Source organism: Dipodomys ordii, unplaced genomic scaffold (genome assembly GCF_000151885.1).
Source record: "Dipodomys ordii isolate 6190 unplaced genomic scaffold, Dord_2.0 Scaffold12, whole genome shotgun sequence".
NCBI classification, from domain to species: Eukaryota; Metazoa; Chordata; class Mammalia; order Rodentia; family Heteromyidae; genus Dipodomys; species Dipodomys ordii.
Genome location: NW_012267228.1, coordinates 27,127,872 through 27,147,668, shown reverse-complemented (window position 1 = coordinate 27,147,668; position 19,797 = coordinate 27,127,872). Strand labels below are relative to the sequence as shown.

Sequence of the window (19,797 nt, the reverse complement as noted above, 5' to 3'; positions counted from 1 at the left end):
AGAGAAGGTAAAAAAAAACCTATTTATATACTGGTTACTTCTAATGGCCTTTTGGATACTGAGTTATATAAAATGTAATTTAAAAATAAACTCTACTTGTTATTTTGAAATGTGCTTAACTAAAATCTTGAATATTGCATATGTGATTTGAATTTATAGCTTATATATACTGGAACAGTACTGTATCGGAGCATATGGCCAGGGAAAAGAAAATAATGTTAAAAGTGCATGAGAAACTATGATTGTGAGTGTATTTTTAAAGCATTCTTATTAAGAAACTAGAGAATAATTTGGAGACGAAAAGCAACTTTTATAAAATACCCATTTGTAGGGAAACAACGATATAGGTATAGATTTCACTTTGTTCTCTTAATCACTTAGCCAGGAAATTAAGCCAGTAGGAGAAGCTTAAACCCTTTTATCTTTTCAAGTCAAAAGTATGTTTCCATGGGTTCAAATAGAGGTAGAAAAACAGTAATTTTTAATAAGTTCCTGGGAAAAGTGGTAAGAGGATAGTATCACTTTTTTTCCCCCTCTGAATCTAATCTACATCCACCAAATAAGAGTTTATTGTATTTGCCCTGGGCAAGGCCCAGCTCCCTCTACTGTTTTATGACCTTCTGGATGTAATTAAAGGGATAAAGTCTTTCAGGGACCTCCTGAAGCTCAAGGGTCCATCTTCAGACTTTGGGTCTGTAGGTGAGGGGCATTACAACCTCTTTTCAGCGTTTCCTTTTGAGTTGAAAGCTGCTTGCTTCAGGGGACAGTGGCAAAGGAACATTACTGGGAACAGTTTTCCTTTTCCGTTGTTATTATCAAGTGTCTGACTCACCTAGAACATTCTTGTTATAGGAGTTGGTGTCTCTTGTGGCTGAACAATAATGTGAGTAGAGCCCTATGCTTATTTTTTATTACATTCCCTTGTCTAATCTTTTACAGACGAGATCAAAGCCGTTAGCTCCATCTTCCCTCCCCAACATACTGCCACACTCCACAACAGAAACAGTCTGGATGCTACTCCATGGGTCACCCTCAGGTTGGTTAAGACAGAGAACTTAGGAGTAAATTTAGCCAGGAGTGAAAAAAAAAGTTGTTTTTTTTTTTTTTTTTTTGTATGGGCATTACATTCTTGCCCACTTCTCTCCCACTTGCCTCACTCCTTACTCTCCTGGCTGGAAAGTAGGCTTAATAGTGTCCAGAGTTTCCATAAAATTCTGTTGCTCAGATGAGTTAACGTTGTGGTTTTCTCAATGAATTGACCTGTGCTCACAAATATCAGATAACTACAGTTCTGAAGCACATTTTTTGAGGATCCTCTTCTTTCTTTGCTCCTGGAAGTGACACTTCTATGCTTTAAGATGGCAGCTATTTCCCAAGCCAAGCAAGTTAGGAGCTGTGCTAAAGGCTCTGTTCTAGACTTGAAGATTCTCAGGGCAGCAGCAACAATCACACAATCACATAGCTGAGTGTAGGGATAAGGGGTGTATCTCTAACCCTACTGTGCACAAAAATTACCTAGGGACCGTGTTAAAATGCAGGTTCTGATTTACTACACTGAAATGAGCACAATATTTGGGATTTCTAGAGAATTCCTAGGGGGCACCAATGTGACTGGTCACTGAACACAGTGCGTAGAAAAGGAAACCATCTCTTAGAACTCTTTCATTTCCAGAAAGCTCTTTTTTGTGTGACCAGAAACACTAGTAGCTGGCATAAGCAGATGGAGATTGCCCCAAGGTCTCTGGTAGAAGATTGTAGAAGTCTTAGAAATTTATCTTAGTAAGATAAACTATTTTAGCATTTTCTGATAGTATTTTTATTATATACTTGTTCATATAAGTGTAAACTTAGCTACTTTCTTCCCAGAGTAGGTGTACAAAGGAGACCCTCCACACCAGAGTGATGTGCAAGATAATGCTTGGTAAAAAAGGCATGCGAGGTGTGTAGTGGTGGTGGTGGTGGTTACTCCCTAACTTGTTACCTAAAGCAGCTACTTTTGAATTGAAGGCTTTTGCTAAATAAATATTTACCGTTCAGTTTATTTGTTCTGTAAGTACTAATGCTCTCTGTAAGGTTTGTTTAAAGTATGATTTATTTCTGTCAGCCCATGGATGACGAGTAGAAGAAAAACATATTCATGGTGATCACAAAAATTTAGATCTTGTGATGCTGTGGCTCAAAATGGTAGAGTACTAATTTTGAGTAAACAAGCTAAGGGATAGTGCCTAGGCCCTAAGTTCAAGACCCAGTGCCAGCACAAATAAAATAATTAAAAAATTTATAGTCTTACCACCATCCCAGTTGCTTTTCATTTCCAAGTACACACATCCTCTGCCATTTATTTGATGCTCATATTCAATTTCTTGAATATCTGATTAATATAACATACAAACAAATTGGCATTGAATTCTAAAGATAGTGCAAAGTACACTAAATGGAAGTCACAATGAAGCTTATATGCAATTTTTTTTGGGTGGGGACTACTGGGGCTTGAAATCAGGGCTTTGTGTTTGTCAGCTGACACTCTATCACTTGAGCCATGCCTTCAGCCTTAGATTAGAGATAAAGTCTTGAGGACTTTCCAGCTTGTGCTGGCTTTGAATAGTGATCCTCCAGGTTCTGTACTTGCAAGAAATCTAGAAATATAAGGCGTGAGCCATCTCTGCCTGGTTTATGTGTAATTTTTATATGTGAGTTTTTATTGATGCTGACCTCTACCCTATAAACAGAGAGCTAAGGGCATACTATGAGCCCAGCATTTGTCAAAGTTGCTGGATGTTAATGTGGGAAGGGAGAAGGTGAAGGAGATATTCACTAGCCAATGAGTTTGCAACAGATGACCACATAAGTGACAGCCATGATATACAGTGTGGAATACAGGCAAGATGGAATCACTGTATCAATAGCAAGGCTGGCCTCAAAGCCCAGGTACAACCTGCAGTATGGTCTGAAATTTGGGGAAAATATAATCAAACATGTAACTTTTTAACAAGCCTTGAAATTAATTTACAGCAAGTGCTGTAAAGGAGTGACTGTCTTCTGTACTAGGCCACATACCTGACATACCTGGTATCATTTAATCTCAAGGATTAGAGAGGTTCAAGGTCACAGGGATAGAATTTGAACAGTCCATGTCTCAATATCTAAGTCCAAGTGAGTGTCACCCAATTCTCAACCAGTTATAGGATTGGTTTGTCTATTTTCCAGTAACTAGGTACATAATAATAGTAATAAACAGCAGCAGCCAACACTTTTTATGATTCCTTTTATATAATTCTAACTACTCAAGAGTCTATGATCTGAGAATCATGGTTTGAAGCCAGCCTGGTCAGGAAAGTCTATGAGACTTTTATCTCCAAGGAAGCACCAAAAAATCTTGAAAGTGAAACTGTGGATCAAGGGATAGAGCATTTACCTTGAGCAAAAAAGCTCAGGGTCAGCACCTAGGCCCTGAATTGTGAATCCCAAAGCAGGTGGGGGTGCATGCACACATGCACACATGTACACACACACACATACACACTCACACACATCAAACAACCAAGAAAACATACAATAAAACAGAAAAAAAACCCAATAACAACAAAAGACAAAAACCAAAATGGTTGAAGGTGTAGATCAAGTGGTAGAGTACAAGAGTGAGGCCGTGGGTCAATTTCCAGTACTGAAATAAATAGAGATAATAAAAAAATAAAAGAGAGAAAAGGCAAAGGTAGCTCCTTTCCATGGCAGAACTGGTAGTGCCTCCTGCCGGCTTCTTTACTTTTGGATCATGGAGGTGAGACACCTACTCTGATGTCTAGAATCATTCATCAGATTATCTTCTCCTCTGCTCTCTTTTCCTCTCCTCTCCTCTCTTTTCTCTTTCTTTCTCTGCCTTCCCTCTTCTTCTCTCCTTCCCTCCCATCCCCTTGCCTTCAATAAACAATTGTACTCTCATCAGATACCATGGAGATTTATCTTATCACCTCCAAACACATTGGCTAAATCATTTCCTAGTTCATTTTGTTAGAAGAATTCCTGCTTCTAGTTGTCACTAGATGTCATCTGCCCATCTTTTAACAATTGCTTTTTCTACTCTAACCTCTTCATTCAGAAATACAATGCACATAGAGAAAATCCCACATGTTGACTTTCTACCTTCCACTTCTCTTCTCCTTGAATTTTAACAGGGAAAGTTCCTTTTCATTAACATATGAAATAAAAATATGAGCTATGACATTCTGTAAAGTGACCATCACCTGTAGGCCACAGATCCCAGCTGCAAAGGAAGCTGAGGCGAAGTTTAAAGTAGAAAACCTGGGGTTGGAGATTTAGCTCAGTGGAAGAGCACTGGCCTTGCAAGTGCAAAGCCCTGAGTTCAGTCCTCAGCTCTGAAAAAAGAATAAAGTAGAAAATCAAAAGCTGCATAATCTGTGGGTGGTGATATAGGATATGCCGGACTGTTTGTTTCTCACTCTTCATTGCTGGAAAATCAATTAGGTAAATGCCCTGACAATAAGCATATTCCAGTGTTGCATCTATTTTGGGGTAAAATATGAATTCTACTATAAGATAGATGTGATATACCAAATATGTGGGAAAGCCGTGTGGAGTCTGGAGCCTCTGGGTATGAGGACGGAATTGTGTCATTTCTGCAGGTTCCTATGTGGTCAGGATTTGTGTTTCAGATGGTGGAGGAAAACCCTGCCTCCTGTGTCTGGCTTCCTGACTTTCATCCTCTTACAGACAATAGTAAGAGGCTGCAGGAGAGAAGGACACTTGGAATGTAGTCTATTGGGTGCATTTCTTATTCATTAAATGTTATACAGCTCCACCGGGAGGAAAATGTTGAGCTCATTACTTAGTGGTGGTCTCTAGATGATGTGATGTATCTCTAGATGTATATCATCTCTAGAGCATCATCTAGAGATGATATACATCTAGAGATACACAGCTCATCACTGCTGTCTCTGAGCCCATTAACATTGATAACTAATGTTATCATGATGCACCTGCCAGAATAAATGCTTATTCTGACAGGAAGAAAATGTAGTGAAAGAGGGACTGGGAAGGTGGCTCAGTGGTAGAGTGTGTGCCTCACATGCATGAGGCCCTGAGTTCGATTCCTCAGCACTACATGAGCAGAAAAAGTTGAAAGTGGCATTGTGGCTCAAGTGGTAGAGCGCTAGCCTTGATCTGAAGAGTTGAGAGACAGTGCCCAGGCCCAGAGTTCAGGTCCCATGACCAACAAAAATAAATGTACTGCATTTCTTTGTTTCACAGTTTTACATGAGCAGGGAATAGTCTTCTTGTCATTTTTTGATGATCTGTGTAAATATGCCCTCTTACTAGATTTATCTTCCTAATTAATTTTGATTTTTCAAACTGTATTACTGTGTCAAATGTTTCAAGTAGAAATAAAACCTGTTCAGATATGCCTTAAACTATAATGTAGCAACAGTCTTGAAATAAAACCATCTATTGCCTATAACACCGAGAGTAGCAATGTTAAAACCAACCAACCAATCAAAACCAACTTCTGAATGCTGGAATCAGGTGTTTGGACAAATGATTCTTTCTCTCCCTTTTGCTCTCCTCTTATAACAGTCAAATTCTGCTATTATCTAGGGTTGGTACAGATTTTAATCTCTTCAGTAAAAGTTTTATAGATACTGCAATTAACCATCATTTCCTCTTCTTAACATCTCCAATATACAATATCTTTCACCATTCATTAACAGTGAACAAGTGAAAGTAAATATTCTTTACCTTTTTGTATGAGCATGCATCTTGTTCCTCCAAATCAATTTTTGTACAAGGAAGTATAACTGATTGTATTTTTTTTGTACCTGTCCTGGGGCTTGAACTCAGGGCCTGGACATTGTCCATTAGTTTTTTTTTTTGCTCAAGGCTGGTACTCTACCACTTGAGCTACAACCACTTTTTGGTGGTTATATGGGGATAAGAGTTTCATAGGCTTTCCTGCCTAGGCTGGCTTTGAACTATGATTCTCAGATCTCAGCCTCCTAAAAGATTACAGGTGTGAGCCACCAGCACCTAGCTTAACTGACTGCATTTTATTCACACCTTATTGGGCATAACACAGTGTTTTACCTAGGAAAAAGTATAGTTAGTATGAGTTTGACTACATGTTTTCTTAAAGGGAGCTGGTTACTAGCTGTCCTGTCTATTATTAACAGGAAGCAAAGTCACAAACCAGAAATTGTCAGTTTTTGTATAGTCTCACAGTTCTAGACAAAACTGTGCAATCATTAGTATGGTCTTCTCAGTTGGGTGCCATTGGAGGTGTTATGAAATAAGTCAACATAACACAACTTACGAATTGCAAAATGAGGTGTTTAACATAAACTAGACAGTTACATTCTTTTGTGGAAGAGATGAACATTTTTAGAAAAAGTTTTTTTTTCTAAAGGCGTGCTACAGGACCCCTGCTCATTCTCTCACTTAGAATGGACGTGTTTAGGAATTAAGACATTTGAATTTTGCTTCAATTCAAACAAAGGCAGCTACTAGACTGTTAGCAAATGCTAAGGTAAGAGTTTTAAACATTCATGAATACACAGTGAAATAGACTAGTAAGGTTCACACTACTGTGTGAATTTAATAAAGATATTTTAGAAAGCAGCCTCATGAACTAATGATGGGAAATGGAACAATTAAAAAATGAGAAAAAAGGGGACAATTTTGGAGAAATTATCTAGGTAGAAACTTGTCTTACATTATATATTAATAAGTGTCATATAATTAATTTAATGAGTAATTATTTTCAGGAAGCTTTTTTAATAGCATGAAAATGCTACTGAATGATAAATCTCTAAAAAGGGGAGATTTAAAGTACAAACACAATGAAAGAAATCAGAAAGGAAAATAGATACATTTATATGAGTTAACTTTAAAAAGCTAGGACAGATAGACACAGATAAACAAAGTATTTATTTAAAAGATATATACTGGGCAACCATGCACAAGGCATAATTCTAAGTCCTTGGGATGGATTTGTGAAGAACCAGATAAAGGTTCCTGCACCCCAGCTATCTTGGGACTTTTATCTTAGTGGAGTCTAACAACAAAGCTGGGCACAGTCATGTGCATTTTAGTCCTAGCTACTTGGGAGGCCGAGGCAAGAGGATTACTTGAGGCCAGGAGTTAAGAATATCTGGGCAACATAGGGAGATTTCCTGTTGAGAGTAGAGGGAGGGAGAAGGAGAGAGAGGAAGGGGTAAAGGAGAAAATGAATATAGGGAGGCTGAAGTTTTAAACACAGTTATCAGGTGAGCCTCAATGAGCAGGTACAACTTGAATCAGGGCTTGCCAAGGGGGAAAACATGAGTTCAGAAAATAGCTTGTGAGAATACTGAAGACAAATAAGAGCCCGCGAAACACAGTCAACACATCAGATGGAAAAATGATAGCATTCTCAGCAGAAAACAAGAGTTCTTAAAAATCAGTTTTAAAACATTCAATATATGATTTGATAAGCACAGATGAACCTTGAACAATGTGCAGAAAAGTGCAGTGTGACCAATCCTACAAGTAATCAGAAAAGTTCATATGAAAGCATCCTCTTTGAGGTTATCCAATTCATGAAGACCAAGTAATGTGAGAGAAACACTCTTCCATGCTCTTCTTGGAAGCATGCAAGACACAGCCTTGATCAACTTGTATCAATAATATAGATTAAATCAATAATATCAAGAATACAACCCATATCAAAGTATTGTTAAAAAAGGCTATGAAATCATCTGTGTCTATTAACAGCCTTTACTTTAGAAATATCTCTTATGTAAGTAATCAGAAATTAAGATAAATTTATGTGTAAGTTTATTCTTTATAATTACAAAGCCTAGGATACATTTGTATTGTGTAAGAATCTGATGCCTCAACATGAATGAAATATAAGTACCTCAAATTTCAAATATCCAAAGCTAGATTTACCTCCTCCAGCCCCTATTAAAGCCCTGAATATCCTCCTCCTCTTCATCTATTACTTCTCCTTCCTCTTCCACTTCCTTTTCCTTTTCCTTAGATCAGAGAATGGCATCAACATACACCCAATATTTGTGATAAAGACCACCAGCCGGGGTCTTTGATGGCTTCTCTCTTGCTCCCTGCATTCTATCAATTCCTGTGTTTTGTCAATTCTAGTTTTGTTACATTTTGAAATCTACTTCCTCCTTCCAGTGGAACTGCACTCACCATTTTACACAGGTAGCCTAGTCATTAGAATATCTCCTTATACCAACATCAAATACATTGAAAACAGGCAGGGGTTAAATAGGGATACAGGCGGACCCATTGCAACAATGAAATGTGCAAGATGCTATGTTGAAAAACAAACTTTACAACTTTGGGGGGTGGGTAGGGATGGTAAGAGGAAACAAAGGAGGAGGCAACAATGCTTGATAAGAAATGTACTCATTACCTGGCTCATGTAACTGTAACTCCTCTGTACGGTATTTTCACGATAAAAAAACTTATTAATAAAAAAAAGAATATCTCCTTATCTGGTTGCTGAGCCAATCTTACCTCTACCACCTTTTACATCTTTGCCATAGGACTCTTTCTAAAATATAAAAATGGATTACATCCTTGGTTTGTTTAATTTTTAAGTAGTTCCCCACTGCTGTCAGGTTAAAATCTAGGCACTGTAGACAGAGTTTCATGGTGTGACACTGATGGGAAGTCTCTTGTCCATCCAGACTAAATTCTCACCCTTATCTGGAAGTTTTAGCACAAATTATACCTCATGGCCCCTGTACCTTTGCTGTGCCCCCTGTAACTTACTATTACCTTTCTAAACTCAGATGAGGGAATTCCATCCTTTAGGAAGCCTTTCCTTATTCCTGTGTCCACCTCTGGGCTTGGAGATCATACTAATCTCCTAAAGAACATGGGGTATCTTTACACCATAGCTTGTATTATGTTGCTGTACAAACAGTGTTTTGTTTAATGAGTGAAGGAACAAGTGATCAAACACACTCTTGTGTCTTTGAGCAAAAGTTCTCTGCGATCAGTGGCTTCTAAAGTATGGTCTGTGGATCACAACATCTGCATAGCTTGTGGAAGTTGTTAAAATACAGATTCTCAGCCCCTACCTGAGGCCTCTTGAATCAGAAACTCTGGATCTGACACTCTGGAAACTGTTTTAACAAGTTTAACAAGTTAACTGCAGATGATCTAATGCATACCTGACAGTGAGAAACACTGCTGTAATACTGCTCAAAACCAAAAGCAACTGTACCATTTCAAGGACACATACAACTTGGTTATAAGAAAAGTATTTGCTAAATGCTTTTTAAAATGTCAAGTTGTGAAAGAGTCCATAGCTCTGCTCTATGTAAAACTTAATTTTATAGACACCCCTTTGGTAGCAATTCCTATTGGTTTGACTTGCTTCATCTCTCAACAAGAAATGAAACACAACAAACCACTAATGACCTATCTTCTCTCTCTCTCTCTCTCCCTGTTCTCTCCCCAAGCTAACCACTATTTCACAGTTGGAGTGTGTTCTTCCCAAGCCTATTTCCATATTTTACTACATAAGAGTGCAGACATTTATCTTTAATGATAGACTTTGTCCAGGAGATTGCTGAAGAAATCACGATACCTGCCTCGGTAAGCTGTGGAGTCATGAGCCAACAATCATTTACAATCTGTCCCTGGCCAACATTTGGTGAAAATACACAGGAGTCCCGTATGCCTTATCGAGTGTAGTCACCTTGGGTTCCATGTATTTATTTTTACTGAGATGTTTTTAAAGCTGAAAGGAAAAAGAAGTCTTCCTTGAGGTCAAGGGTATCAAACACATAGTACCAATAAAGCCTGTGTGGATAAACGTTTTTGCCTGGCCTTGCAAAGCACGTATGCAAAGGAAAGGTGCTTATGTGAGTGTGTCATACTGTGGGTATGTGGTACCTTAAGACAGCCACGGTGGGGGCGGGTCTTGTCCATTCCTCAACACAGATGAGCTTCCGTTTGGTCAACTGTTAATGGCCAGCCATTACCTGCCACCTTCTGGTTTAATAACAGATATGTAATAGTGATTTGGGGGTTAAATTCTTTGTAATTTGGGAGTCAGAATAAGAAGTTTATGAAAATACGGTTACAAAACTATACACTTATTCCCTCCTAAAATGCAACGATGAAAGAAGGAAGGAATAGATGGAGGGAGAAAAAAAATCAAGGAAAATAGAAAAAGTTAGCAGTTGGTTCTTTCTCCATCCTGCCTAATTTTCCCTCTTCCTCTAGCTTGGTGTTTCTTCCCTGCCCTCCTCTTCCTTTTCTTCTTCTCCTCCTCCTTCTCCTTTCCTTCTCTTCTCTTCCCTTCCTCCTCATCTCTTTAGTATATATTAATCTAGAATATATTAATTTAAGGGCTTTCATTGTGTTATTTCCATAATGTGTACCATGTATTTTGATTCAATTTACCCCTCTATTTCTTTTTCTAATCCCCCACCCTCTTCTAAAACAATCTTTAGCAAGTTGCCTTATTCTACTTGCAGACATGCATACAGCTTGTAGCTGACTTCTCAAACATCTTTACAACTCCTCCTCCTTTTATTCCCTTTAAATGTCTGTTTTCTTCATCCCTCCCTTTTTTTTGCCTGTCTTTCTTCTTCTAGGCGATTCGTAGGGAGATTATTTTAAAAAAAATCATTGCTATTGGTGGAGTCCTAGAAAGTTTATGCTGTTGTTTCATTAAATTGTGTGTGTATATTTATTAGTGTGTTATTTATATATCGTGGATAGATGGCACTCTTAGAGTACTGCCATTTTCTACAGAGAAATACATTTATGCACTTCTGTTGTTTATCCTGTTCCTTTCCTAGCAGCTTAGCTGATGTCTCTCCTGTGTGGACCCTGGGATATATTTATACTCGATGAGTGTACATATGTATGTACATGTGTGTTTAAACAAAGTTTTGGTTTTTTCCCCATTTTTAATATTTTTGAACCTTGTTTTGAGAATAGCTAATGGATGAACACATTATCTGTGTCCTATGCATTCTTCACAAATACGGTTACATACATTTATTATCTCCTGGCTTTGATGCTGTTTATTTTATTGTTTTGTTGGTCATGGGGCCTGAACTCTGGGCCTGGGCACTGTCCCTCAGCTCTTCAGCTCAAGGCAAGCGCTCTCCCACTTGAGCCACAGTGCCACTTCTGGCTTTTTCTGCTTATGTGGTGCTGATGTATTGAACCCAGGGCCTCATGCATGTAAGGCAAGCGCTGTACCACTGAGCCACCTTCCCAGCCCCTGATACTGTTTATTAATATAAAGCTTGTCACCACAAACTGGAGTCCTTAAACACATTCACTGCTTTCCTTTATATCCAAGAGGTCCTGGTACCAGATCAACTCCTCTAATCTCTTCCCTGACTGTACTTGCTTCGTTTCAGAAGAGCCTCTAAGCTTGTAGGAACCAGGTCTGTTAGGGATCTCCACAATATTCCTCTATAACCATATCTCACCTTTATTCTGGGTGCCTGGCTACACTTTCCAGCTTTCTTTGCAACTAGGAGTCAGTGGATAAGATTGCAGGTAGTTGGTGGCTGGGAATTCTGGTAAGGTCCTTTAAAATAGGGAAAAACAAAAAATACAAAAAAAACTGTGACTGTTCATAGATGTCTTTTATCCGCCTCACTCATCTTTCTTGTCTAGAACTTGTACAGGAAGGTTAGACTTCTAGCAGCTATCTTGAACCGACAGGAAACATGGAAGATAAGGTTGTATACTAGGAATGTTGATGCAGACAAAAGCAAGGTAACTTTAGTGCCTGATAATCATGGAAACGTGTCTCTGGCTCTGCAAAGAAAAAGAAATCTCTGTTTGTTTACCCCACTGTTATGAATGGTTTTCTGTTGTGACAGGCTCCAAATAGTATTTATTCTCTCGACAGGATATATTTGCCCAACATAAGATGCAGATTTAATTTCAATCTATTGCTTCTTTTCCTAGAAATGGGGCTTACAGCCTCACAGATCTCAGCCAAAGTCTAGTCCTGTCTTCACGATAATGGAGTCTTCAGGCACTGCTCCATTTTCCCTTTGCTTTCCTTGTCTGGATACAGACAATGGAAATTACATGCACGAGAGAGAAACTGTTACATTTCTGTCAGCTCAATAGCACTGCTGTAAGAAACAGTTCTAAAATGGGAAAAAGAGGTACATCTCTAACCAGGATATTTTTCATTTGTGAAATCACTTATAAGTGATTGCATCATCAGTGGAGAGAAAGGAAAGAAGGAAGGATAGAAGGAAGGAAGGAAGGAAGGAAGGATAGAAGGAAGGAAGGAAGGAAGGAAGGAAGGAAGGAAGGAAGGAAGGAAGGAAGGAAGGAAGGAAGGAAGGAAGGAAGGAAGAAAGGTGAGAAAAATTAGAAAAAATTCCAAAACTTTTGGCTCTAGGACAATCACTTGCCTAAAGTCCCTGGAATGATGAAGACATATAATTTCTCTCTTGGTATTTTCCAATGGGTTATGTTGATTCTGGATGTCTTGAAGAAAGTCTGTTTAAATGAAATTGCAAAAAAAGCAAATTCTTCTCAAACTCCTACATGATATAATTTCATTTCTGCTGTCATGCACATTAATCTAAACTAGTTGGAGAAAATCTCCTGCTAAATTAAATTTGGTTTGATTAGGAAATTTGTGTCACGTGTAGGCCAAGCATGGTATGTGTGGGCTAAAAAAATGTCCTGGTTATTTAAAAAATTTGTTTTACTGATGACTCAGTTTTACCATTCCTTTGTAAGCGAACTAAATTTGTGCTAATGTGGATCTGTGTTGGGGGTGAGCATGGCTTTTGCCCTTTGTTGGGAAATCACTCAAGGAGTAGACAGTTTGTCCTTTCTGAAGAAAAGTAATACAGCCTCAAAGACTGGAACATTTGAGTATCTTCAAATTCTTCCTGCGCCGGCTCCACATGACTCTTCCTTGCCATTTCCCAACCCTGTCATCATTTCCTTTTCAAAAACATTTTCCCTTGCTCTTTTCATTTCATTTTTTCCCCCAATAAGCTTTAATTTAAAGGGCAAGGTTGGCTTCTGGATTGTTTCAAAACAAGAGGAAGGTGCTTGTTGGAAGCCTTTGGCAAGAATGCAGGTCCAAGAGCATTTATTTGTTGGTGGTTGATACCTCCTGAAAGAAAAACATCGAATCTACCAACAGCCTGATTTGTAAGTATCACGGAAGTCTCAGTCAACAGACGTTCTATTCTGCTATGGCATGTGAGGGGACATTTACATTTTACAGATCACTGAAAAAGCATTCAGATACATAGGAGTAAGAGCTTTTAGAAATGAAATTTTCTCTATTATTAATAGTACATGTCAAAAGACTACAAGAAAAATAAAGAAATGGACATTACTGCACAATAGACAATCCCAAATGAAAAGCCAGCTTCTTCTGGGACTCCTGCTGTTCAGGATCTCACTGTGGCATATCATTTCTCCATCAACAATCAACATGGCACTGTATATATTTTCTCAGAATATGCAGGAGCACTAGGGCTTTTCCTGTTATTTTAATTACTTTATTTTATCTTTACTATATTCTGCATGGTCCAAAATTCTGGAAAGAGGCTCAGAAGATCTAGACACCAAGACTATCCTTAACTTTTGCACTGAGTTTGGATCAGTAGGAACCTGTAGAATAGTCCTGAATCTGCCAGACCTGGACCCTTATCTATGCGTATAGTGTAGGGGACAGAAGCAGAGAGTACTTAAAAAAAGGTCTCATTCTATATTATCTGGCTGGTGTGTTTGTTTGTGCTTGTCATGTGTTTTTTCCCTCTGGTGGAACACATTACATATGAGGAATCAGATAGAGAATCCAGTAGCCAACAGATGGAAAACAAACTGCTTCTTGGGTGGGTGACCTGGCTCATCCTCACCCACCAGCACTGCTCTCCTCAAAGACTTTTAAGGTGCTTCTTGGAGCCCTTAAAGCTCAGTCTGTGATACAAGGGGAAGGCAGTGATGCTTGGCCAGTGGAATCAAGCATTGGACGCAGGACTCCACACCTGAGCCTCCTTGGGACACACTGAGCCGTCCTTCGCCAGAAGACTCTCATATTAGTTAGTGCTTCCATTGCATGGAATGCTCAGATAGAATATTAGGTTGGTGAACAGGAAGAACACAGGGTCTCTGATCTTCAGAGGCTATTTATAATGACCTCAGACCCAAATCAATGCATAGATCGAGTAACTTGAAGAAAGCAGATCAAATTCCAATACATAGTTGTAGTATTCTCATTTGTTATATGCCTAATTGAGTTTCTGCATTATTTCCCCTCTTTATTTTTATTGCCAATGGAAATGTCATTGAAAAGTGCGCAGATGAGTATTGACAAATGCTATGTAGTCCATAGTTGTATAAAAATACACCACACATTTCTTCATTCTGGAAAACTCCCTCCTGCCCTTGGCCCATCAATCATCTTTCCTCCCTGAGGTAATGATGGGTTTGACTGCTACTACTATGGATTAGTTATGCCTTTTCCAAAACTAGACAAAAATCGATTAACAGACTGTGCACTCTTGGGTTTAATCCCCCACGTTTTGAGCCTGTATAGAAGTCTTCCCTTAGTTTTGTCATCTGTAAACAAGAAGTGGAAGTTCCCGGTGAGAACACTTGCAGGTATTGTGAGGTATCCTAGGTTTCTAGGTTGGGTGGGAGTTATCAGAAATCACCTTGATTGGGAGTGGAGAAAGAGGCTTAGGAGACTTTGAAGGGAGGGAACGGCAGTCCTTTTCTGTACTTTACAAATTGTAAGATTTCATTAGGGAAAGGAGAAAAGCATTTAATATATATGTGATATATAATGTATACAATATGTAATATGCAACACACATGCAATATTTAGTATGTAACATATGTGATATGTATTATATGTACAATATAGGTAACATGTTATACACACATATGTTAGAGACCCATAGGTCTCAAAGGTTCTTAATAGTTACTTCTTCATGAACATTTCATCTGTGACCAATGGTATTTTCTGACAGGAGAGCTGGGACTGGGCCACTGGTTTGGAGGGCTGGGAGATGGAGGCAGCCAGACTGGGCCTCCCTGAGGGAGGGCCTAGGCGCTGAGCACTGTAATATTAGTACTGGTTACAATCAGATAGCACTAGCCCAACTGAGGTGTCCAGACAATAGGCCAGAGGCCATGGGTGAGGGAAGGCACAAAGACAGCATTCAAAAGACCCAAACTCCTGCAGCCAGTGAGCATTTCTATGGACTCCACTAGACCCTGGCCAAGCCTGAATGCGACTCTAGTGCCAGAAGGCTATTTTTTTTTCATGGTGAGTTTATAAACTGCTAAAAATAATAAACACAGAAAGGAAAGTGCTGACACAACCCTAAACACAGACAAACTGAAACTGTTGTTCTAATAATGAAAATAAATCAAGCCCCAAATTATAATCCAATGTTCCAAACAGAGTGCTTGATTCTTTTCAACACATATCTCTAGCTAAAAGGGGAATCCAAGTTTATCACTAATGGATATCTACTACCCAGATATAGTGAATCTCTTTTTTCTGGCTGTTCTAACCAAGGCTTATCTAATTCTTAGAATGATTTTAGAGCTCAATGAAAGTATATGACATGGGATGGCTGGATCTTTGTAGAACACAGTTTTCCTGCATACCAACTTTGCTTCTGAATAAATTTTCACCATTCTTTTGAATACCTACACAATTCAAAACTATGTTAAATCACAAATGCAGCAATATCATAATAGGAAGATAATTCCTAGAATGCTAAAAAGTGTCAGTTAATAGTAAAAATCATGATTTTGCAAAAAGTCAAGCTTGGCATCTGACCTTCTTATTCGTAAATCATGTGCAGAACTTGGCATCCATGCAGGTCAGCCAACTGGAAACGAATCCACAGATCTAGAAAAGAAAAAAAAAACAACATAAATGTATGTTTTTTTAAAAGTTCTTTAACATTTGATCAATCTGTACCTGCTCTTATTTGTCTGTTTAAGTAGTGTCTAGTTTCTGAGCTGTCTCTGATTTTGAATAGATGCATACAGACTAGATAAAAATCTCATTCTGAGGAGAAGACAGTTTCAGGGAGGGACTTTAGAGCAGTACAGAAACAGAATGACTTCAGTGGCTCCCATACACTTACTTTTCTATAGAGTTTCAAAATCAAAACCTAAGAACTTTGGATTCCCAAAAGTTGGCTGAGAGACAGGCATAAACATCAAAGTGAGGAGAAATTTCATGCTGAAGAGTCCAGCTTCCTGTCAGAGGATAGTTCCCAGTTTAAATCGTAACAGATAAACTCTGTGTGTGTGTGTGTGTGTGTGTGTGTGTGTGTGTGTGTGTGTGTGATTTGGAGGCAATGCTAGATGGCACCAGTGACCAGGGGGCAGAGGCATCAGCGTATAGAGCCTGGTATGATGCAACAGAGTGGTCTACACTCTGCTCTGGGCTATCATACCGAAAACACTGCACCGATATAAACAAGATTAGAAAGGCAGACAAATAACCCACATCTTTTGTTTCTCTTCCTGCAAGGGAAAAGGTCCTTTTCAACTGCATTGCTCAGTTGGGCATCCAGGAATTGTTGGTCTCAGTGCCCTTTCACATCATCCTAACAGTAAAGAATTAAAACAAACAAAAAGCAAAAAAACACAAACAACTCCCATGATCTGTGGCTGTGCATAACTTAGAAATCTCAGAAGACAAGAGATTAATAAAAGATAAAAAGTCTGACTTTCCACTACCCTAAATTGACAACTGTTAATGTTTGTTGTTATACTTGTTATTTTTGTGGACTTAAAAATATGAGTACAACCTAGGTACACTTTCTTTTGACAACCTTAACCTAAACTCAGAACATAAATGGGTTTATCTCTCTCCTGGTCATTTTAAAAATTTATATTCGCAAACATATTCACATAACCAGCACAACAGTATGGGGGGACAGGAGTCTCTGTGTGTCTATACTTGACTCAGCAGCACTCATGGCTGTTCTACCCTGTGGATCCACAGCAGCTCTTTCCTTCCAACCGCCACACCGAATAAATACTCAGTCATTGTCTCTTCACCCAACACCCAACATTTATGGCACCATAAAAACGTTTGTTATGTCATTAAAGTGATTGCTGGTTATGTGTGGGTGTGCATATGCATGCAAGCATATGCGTGTGTGTGTGTGTGTGTGTGTGTGTATGTGTGTGTGTGTGTGTGTGTGTGCAAACTGTCTTTCTACTCCACTCTTGGTTCCTCAAATTTGGGTTCTTCCATGTAGAAAAGGCAACACATAGTAGTGAAAAATGGACTTGCTTATTATTAATTCCTCCTAAAAGCAACACAGAAAAAGAGTTTGGAATTGTATTTATCTATTTCCTTCAAAATCTCTGTCTATTGCTCTTGCTATAAACCTTCTGAATCAAGCGTTTGCTTTCTTCTCACTGTTTATGAGACCACCAGGAATGTTGGGAGTATGAGGCTGGGACATTTAGAAGAGCAGAGTGTCTTAAAAGCATTCTGAAAGATTAAATCAACACACCAAGAAGAAGAAGCTTGTTTGTAACCGTCATCATAGCTTTATGGCAATTATGAGTAAATGCACATCATTATCTTTGACATGCATTTCTAAAAATAAGCAGTGCCTTTTGTATAGACATAATATTTACCCTTCAATTTATATTTTTGAGAATTTAAATTTTAGACTTTGAGGAATATATATACACACATATATATATAAAGTTGGCTCATGAACATGATCTAAAAATTCTTACATAATGAACAATATATGTTTTTATACATAACATTCATTAAGCACACTGGATAGGCATGGTTGTGATAATTTTTCACCTAGTTTCACATAATTTAATCCTCCTAGTGACCATATAAGGCAGTATTAACAATCCTATTTTCCAGATGAGGAAAAGGAAAAAAGAGAAATGTTTAACATTTTACCTAAAGGCAAACAACAAATAGAGATTGGCCAGGAATCTTACTTGGGCAGTCTGATGTTGTGGGCATTATTATGAACACCTGGGAACAGCCTTGGGCTCTAAATAGCTGAGAAGAAACTGAAAAACTGTCACCGAGGGTAGCTTCCAAATATTGCTACAATACAAACACATAGCATCTCATTCATGATGTCTCCAACTGAGAGCAAACTAAATTAGAATCCTTCAAGCAGACAAATTCAAAGTGATTTCCCCATGATGAAAGCAATTTAAAGAAGCAAGGTCAAGGCCCAAACCCTTCCAACTTAAACCCTTCCAACTTAAACAGACCCATTTTGCATTCTTCTCTTTAGAAAACAGAGAGCTGTGGATTTGTTTAAGGCTGAAAGGAGACTGCCCAGTTTTGTTTACACAAGATTCAAAGCAAAAATGAGAATCCCTCCCTGGGACAACTTTAGCTCAGAATGTGTGTTCTTTACACACTTTTAATTGGGGCTCCAATATATTAACAGTGCGGTTATTTGGGGGTTTCATAAGAATCTGTTTTGTAACTGAATCATATTTATATTTGGAATATATTTATTTCTGGGCATGAAACAGTTCATTTTATTAGGCCATCAACCTGAGGTGAGGTTGGCTCTATTTCCCATGGCTGCTCCCAATTAATGCAAATTGAAGGGTAAAGGGTATAAAAGGAATCTTTACCTTGGTTGACTAGTATGTTATTTATAAATCACTCTTTACAAATGTAACTTTACAGAAAAAAATAGCAAATACATAATGTGTATGTTACTGCAAACTTTTAGAAGGATTAAATTTATATTTAATTTAATTTCAAAAGGTTAATATGGCAAAAGTTAATTCTATTTATCTAGGGAGCTGTCTCAAACTGTTTGAATAGCATTAGTAGCCTACATTCCTTTTGTGTTTGCTTTTAAAGGGCTCACTCAGTCTTTTAAAATTGTATTTTGACAGTTAAAGAGTATCCCCTTATATCATTAAGCCATAATCACACTTATTGAAAGCCAGTGTAGACTTTTCTTCTACTATTTCAAAGGACTCTAATTTATAATACTGCATAAGTACCACTTCTCATATGTAAGCTAATGTATAGGACAATTAGCTATTTAATGAGAATGCAAAATTTATTTTGGTTCCTATTTCTAAATTAGACTCTTCAGAAGCAGCTTAAATTATATTTCATATCTAAAAGTCCTATTTCTCCATGTCTTTGCTAACATAACCAGTTATTAAATATTATATTTACCTATTTGATGGTAGATAAATGGAACCTTTGTTTTAATGCAGGTAAATCTTGAGTGAATCAAGTTGAGACTATTTATTTATTTATTTTTTTGTTGGTCTTGGGGCCTGAACTCTGGGCTCTTCAGCTCAAAGCCAGTGCTCTACCATTTGAGCCACAGCGCCAGTTCCAGCTTTTTCTGCTTAGGTGGTGCTGAGGAATCAAACCCAGAGCCTCATGCACTAAGCCAGCTTGACAGCTCCTATTTGAGTATGTTTGAAAGGTTTATTATTATTTTATGATATTTTCTTTCTGCCTTCTCTCTCTCCCTCCTTGTCTCCTTCTGTTCCCTCCTTCTCTTTCTTCCTCCCAATTGTCTATTTTTTTTGCTAGTTAAACACTTTCTTATCAATGCACTCATACTTTGTATCTTCTACAGAAACAAGCTCTTATTCATTTTGCTTTGCCTTTGTAAACTTTGTCAATGCAGATTTCCCCCTAATTTAAAATGCGCCTTCCTTCCTTCCTTCCTTCCTTCCTTCCTTCCTTTCTTTCTTTCTTTCTTTTTCTTTCTTTTATCTTTCTTTCTTCTTTCCATCCTCTCCCTC

At 38.2% G+C, this 19,797-nt stretch overlaps 1 protein-coding gene across 2 annotated transcripts in view; it reads right to left on the bottom strand.

Annotated features, from left to right (window-relative positions):
* Thrb (thyroid hormone receptor, beta) overlaps window positions 1–19,797 on the bottom strand; it is a 371,662-nt gene that overhangs the window by 195,353 nt on the left and 156,512 nt on the right. For both annotated transcript variants that reach the window (XM_013010545.1, XM_013010546.1), the window contains exon 2: window positions 15,836–15,907. The gene's annotated coding sequence lies outside the window, so the exon portion shown is untranslated. The remainder of the gene's footprint in view (window positions 1–15,835; window positions 15,908–19,797) is intronic.